The sequence below is a fragment of the Musca vetustissima genome, unplaced genomic scaffold, assembly GCF_032173495.1.
Source record: "Musca vetustissima isolate MV318-11 ecotype Yass unplaced genomic scaffold, APGP_CSIRO_Mvet_v1 utg754242, whole genome shotgun sequence".
Taxonomy (NCBI): domain Eukaryota; kingdom Metazoa; phylum Arthropoda; class Insecta; order Diptera; family Muscidae; genus Musca; species Musca vetustissima.
In genome coordinates, this window is record NW_026879109.1 from 16,248 (window position 1) to 22,592 (window position 6,345).

Consider the following 6,345-nt stretch of genomic DNA (forward strand, 5'->3'; position numbering starts at 1 on the left):
CCCCTTCTAAATACGAATATATGTATATAATTGAACAATTTTATATGAGAGTTTATTTGAGTCTTGTGAAATTTGAAATGAAATGTGTTCAAGAGTTCTGCTTTATAATCTAAAAGTGTGTATGCAAATGAACTGAGCACAAATTCCGTTAGTTTTCATCTTTACGTTAATTTTTGCTTTGATTTGTCTTTATTTTAATCTGGCAATACTATATAACAGAAAGTATTATTTATGGAAAGCTTTTTGCTGAAAGCTTTTATTTATTGTAAACATTAATTGTGTTCATGCGGCGGTAGATGGCACAAATGAAACATATGTATAAGATTGATACGTGGTCCTGTGGCGCAATGGATAACGCGTCTGACTACGGATCAGAAGATTCCAGGTTCGACTCCTGGCAGGATCGAAGCAATTTTTTCTTATATTTTTTTGTACATTAATCATATTTATTTCATTTATTTTTATCTATAATGGAAGAAAAAGATGCCATAACATAAATGTTATAGTAGAGGCGCCAATGACCATAGACAATAGTCGACTACATTCAATACAAGTTTTTCAGTTCAATTAAATATCCAATATGCTTTCGATTAGTGGTCAGTCGGTCATTGTTCGACAATTACTCACAAATGTAATTCGTAGCCAGTTTACGTCCAACAAACATGCATATTTCTTCCACACGCTAAAAATTTTTGAAATATATGAGATTTAGTGGAATATGGGGTACGATAAAAGAATATTGTTTCATGTCTATTCAAAATTTGAAAACATTTTGGAAATGAAAATGTGAGTTTAATTTCAGTCGTTCACAACGTAATATGTTTACCACACCTTTATCATACCTTCTGAATTTTGTAAAAAAAATTAGGTCTCATACGAAATAACCTAAAAATCTGAATTACCCTCAATACTTTTGATCTGAATTAAGTTATATTTTGAATTAGCATTGAAATATTTAAGCAAGAGCTTTGGATTTTTGCACATACATTGCTACTTTCTATACCGTCAGCCATATGGCTAATGAGGGCATTTACATTTTTATAAGGCAAAAATGTGCCTTATCGAGATATTGGTTTTATACCCCATGTTTCTTTGGACCAAATCCGTTTCAGACAATTTGCAGTCGATTTACAAATGTCCGTCCGTCTGCCTGACCGGCTTATGCGCAAGATAATTATCGAAGGGAGTAACTGATTTAATCGAAACTTTGCACATCGTAATATTTCTACAAAACTTAGTTCAAGTTCGAAGGTGGGAAACATCGGATCACTCATTCTGGTACCTATCACACAAAATGTTCAATATTGAGCTATAAATTAATGTTATATCATCATGCGAGCGGACTATTCGATGTTAACCAAACTTTTTACAACCTCTTATCTTTACCAAGCTTAGATCAAGCCGAAGATGGCGCCCATTGATCCACTCCTTCTTGTACCTCCCCCAAAAATGGTCAACATTTACAATATTCTTAAATCCAATATCAGGCGAATGGAATTTCCGATTTGAACCAAACTTTGCACAATCTATTATCTTTACCAACTCTAGATCAAGTCAAAAGATGGGACCCATTGGTTCACTCTTTCTGGTACCACCCCCACAAATGTCAAAATTTTCAATGGAATGTCTGATTTTAACCCAACTTTGCACAACCTATTATCTTTACCAAGCCTAGATCAAGTTCGAAGTTGGGACCCATTTGCCCTCTTTTGTGGTACCTCCTCGAAAAAGGGTCAATATTTTATAAACTTGTACATATAATTTGAAGCAAATTGAATAACCGATTTTATCAACATAAAATTCGAAACCTCTTTGATAAAAACATATACCTTGTATAAAAAGTATAAAAATAATATAATAATAAAATTTTTATGTAACTCCGAAGTCCTCAGCAAACCATAGGCTATCTTTTGTGATGTTCGACTAACCAGACAAAAATAAAGTTTTCGGTCTATTTCATCTAATAAATATCATCTGCTCATCACCGACAATTATAGACGTCGAAATGGGCCGTGGTCGGAATTACATGTAAAACTTCAAAGTGATCAGGTCGACATACTCGTATCGGTCTTCTATTGTGTTATGTTTAACTCTCACATACATACAACAATATAATTGGTATCGATTTAAAGGATAACCAGTCCTCTTGGTTGTACTGTCCACTTTTCGGTCTATGTCATTTCGGCGTAATAATACAATTTCTCACACAAAAGCCTGGGCTCATCTGAACCGCCAAAAATTGACGGATTATCTTGAAAAGATCAATGCTTGTTCCTTAGATCCCTTTCTCTGAGTAATATAAATAATAATAAAATGAGACGTTCTGGTCCTAATTGCGGCCTCTAGAACGACTAGAAAAACATACAAAAATTAAGTTTTTGGTCCATTTGATCCCCATAATAGTCTTTGGCCCTAACCAAACATACAACTGGTCCATAAGTGTGACTTGTACTTTGTTTACAAATTATACTGGACAGACGGACTCAGCTAGACGAGATATGGTATACTAAAAGGTGTGTCTAAGACTAATATTTCGCGGCGTTACAAACTCTTGGTGCCACACGGAGGGTATACAAATAAGAATTGATGAATATGTGCTTCTGATAATGTAAATACAATTGAAATCGTTTATATCGCCACCGTTTTTAAATGCATATTGTTTATAACGACCGTATCCGAAAGTCCCTGATAAAGTTAGTATCGCTAATTACGACTCCGGACCCGTCGTTATAAACAATTTCAACTGTACAACATAAATAATTTCAGTGTATGCAGTGCATCATCACACGTACATTAGCACATATGTTTATGTACATATGTATGTTTACAATATTTTTTTATTGACAATCTCACCCATATGAATTTTCAGCGAATACAACAAACGACTTTTGTTTTCACAAAAGGCCATTGAGTGACAAATACTTTTGCCTGCCTCAATTAAAAAAAAATGCTCGTAACGCTGCATATTTAATCAGAGACAGTCGAATTACACACACACTCATACAAAACATTATATACATAAATTTATAAATATTTTAAAGAGTTTGTTTTTTATCTTTCTTTCGATCGATAAAAGTCGTCATGTCCGTCGGTAAGTATGAAAACGTGATAAAATTTGCAGAACAAACCGCAGACGTGGATAGCACACGACATACATTTCGATAACAATGATCATGATCATCATCATGTAGTTGTGGCACAATGTTATAAACTTGCAATTAAATTACAATAATGTTGAAAAATTTTCAGTCGAACTTCAAAATCGTTCATGAGATATGTCAAAACATAGGCATACACTAATGTTGAAAACTTTTCAAAATTCATATGTCAAAACATGATTTTATTATTTAAAAAATTCTGTACAATTAGTAATTACAATTTCATATTTTGAATATTTTCATTAAAAAATTGAAGAATGTTCAGATTTGTCCAACAGTGTATGTTTACATTGCTGAATCCACAGAGACAAATTTTGCAAATGCAAGTGTAAATATGCACATTTTTATGTACATTAGTACACATAACATTTTATGATTTTATTTGAATTTTTTATTACTTTATGGAACTATTTATATCTACAATTTTCAATTTGTAAGCGATTACATTGATTTAATAGACAGTTTTTTTATTGAAGTCATTATACGGCAATCAAGTGCGTATTTGACATCTGGTTTTTAAATGCAAGCTGCAATGTATTGTTTGAAAATATAAAGTGAATAGTTATGACGACTTTGATGTACGTTACAGTCGATGCAAATTTGAACTAACATACCAAAATGATACAATAAATTATAAATGTTTTGAATTACATATGAAAGAAGTTATGTTTGCTACTCCCGTACTTTTTGGGAATTCTTGTACCTTGAGTGCAATTTTGACATTTTGCTCATTTAGTACGCCTATTGTGTATGTTATTCAAACATTTCAATTGTAATTAAAAAAAATTCTGCACTTCTTCTAAGAGAGAGTTTTCTTCTTTCCTAAGCTCTCTACTAGAAGTCGCAATCGCAAAGTTCGGATGCAGAGTGGACTTTCTAATATAGCGAGAAAATCATCTATGTTCGCTATATATAACAATCCACTCATTGAACCATATACTTTTGTTTTAAACAAACGCCAATAAAGCGTGATATTAAATCTGAAACTATCGCTTTTATTTGCTTCGCCTCGCTTATGGTAGAGTTTTCCTCGGTATCACGCCTACACAAATGTTTCTTTAGAAATTAAACATGTGAAAAAATACCTTAATTTTGACCAAGAATCCATTTTTTTGGCAAAGAGTTTATTTCACGCAGAGCCGATAAACCGGTACATATTTCAAAACTGGAGACTTTGAACTTTACACCAGTAGAATTTTATAACATTGTGGGTCACCGTGTACAAGTGATATGAAGTCAAAGTCATATTTTTGTGAATATAGTTTATATTTGGAAAATGTCAGATAACATTGGCCTGCGTCAAAATATTAACATGAAATGATATATTTAACAGTGATTATAATGAAAGTGCAAATTATTAGTAATTTAATGATAACTAGCATATACCCGCTACTTCGTCAGCGAATGTGGGAAGTATTTAAAACCCAATACCAACCAATATTAACACTTTTAAAACCGTTTAGTACCAATGTTCTCTTATAGTACTCAACCCTACACACAAATTCTGACCGCAAAATAAATCAAGCACTATACAAAATTTTGTGTCATTTAGTTAAATTTCCAAATTTCAAATATAGCTTCACCCAAATCCAAATTAAGTACCAGTTAGTAAACATAAATATATACATTATCATAACTTCCTACATTAACATACGAATTTCCAACACTTCCCACATACCCCAATCTTAATTTCAAATTTCAGGATTCTATCGGTTCACCTAAATCCAATTTGTTTCAAATTTAGTGCCATTTAATACACATAGGTACAAATTTGCATTACTACCTACATCATGCAATCCAATGAAAATCTTATTACTCAATTTCAAGATTTCAGCTATATCGGTTAACTTTTAATCCAAACTGTGCCAAATCTAGTGCCATTTAGTACACGTTAGTAGACATTTCCAAAACTTCCTACATACCCCATTCGAACCCCCCAACAGTGATCCTAACCACCATTTGGTACCATTTAGTAAACATTATTACGAATGTCCAAAACTTTCTACATAGCCCAATACTACACCCCGACAGTGATCCTAACTTCAAATTTCAAGATTCTAGCTCTATCGGTTTACTCAAATCCACATTTGATACTATTCTGAAACTGTTACCCAAACTGTAACCCTAACTCCAGGATTCCAGCTGTATTGGTGCACCAAAAATTTAAATTGTACCAAATTTAGTACACATTAGTACAAATTTTTAAAACTCCCTACATATCTCAATCTTAAACCTCAACTATAATCCTGACTCCAAATTTCATGATTCTAGCTCAATTGGTTCACCTAAAATTCAAATTGTACCAAATTTAGTACCATTTAGTACGAATTTCAAAAACTTCCATCTTAACCCAAACCAACACCCCCACAGTGCTCCAAAATCTAAATTTCAGGATTCCAACTCTATCGGTTCACCCACAATTCAAATTGTACTAAATTTAGTACACAGTGGTACGAAATTCCAAAACTTCCTACTTAACTCAAACCAACACCCCCACAGTGATCCTAAATCCAAGTTTCAGGATTCCAATACCATCGGTTCACCCACAAATTAAATTGTACCAAATTTAGTACACATTAGTACAAATTTTTAGAACTCCCTACATATCTCAATCTTACACCTCAACAATGATCCTGTCTCCAAATTTCATGATTCTAGCTCAATTTGTTCACCTAAAATTCAAATTGTACCAAATTTAGTACCATTTAGTACCCATAAGTAATAATGTCTTAAACTGAGTCCTGACCCCAATCATACACCCCTACAGTGATCCTGACTCCAAATATTATTGTTCCCGCTCTATCGGTTCACCCAAATCCATATTGTACCAATTATAGTACGATTTAGTACTTTTCGTACACATAAGTAACAAATTTCCAAAACTACGTACATATCACAATCCTATACTCCGACGGTAATGTTACTTTCAATTTTCAGGATTCTAGCTCCATTTGTAGCTGCAAATCAAATTTGTACCAAATATAGTACCATATAGTACTTTTCGTACACATGAGTACACGGTTTCAAAACCATCTCCTTATATCGACCCTACTTCCCAACCCTAATTTGCATTCCAAATTTCAAGTTTTTAGCTCTATCCGTTCTCATGCTACAGAATTGTACCAAATTTAGTACATTTTCGTACATTTCGGATAGTTATAGTTCGAATTTCCAAAAACCCTTTGGT

The 6,345-nt window shown here is 33.0% G+C and overlaps 1 non-coding gene across 1 annotated transcript; it reads left to right on the plus strand.

The window, feature by feature from the left end:
• Nucleotides 1-333: 333 nt before the first annotated feature.
• Trnar-acg (transfer RNA arginine (anticodon ACG)) lies at nucleotides 334-406 on the plus strand. The gene has a single exon. It is a non-coding gene; the product is annotated as a tRNA-Arg (tRNA).
• Nucleotides 407-6,345: the final 5,939 nt, after the last annotated feature.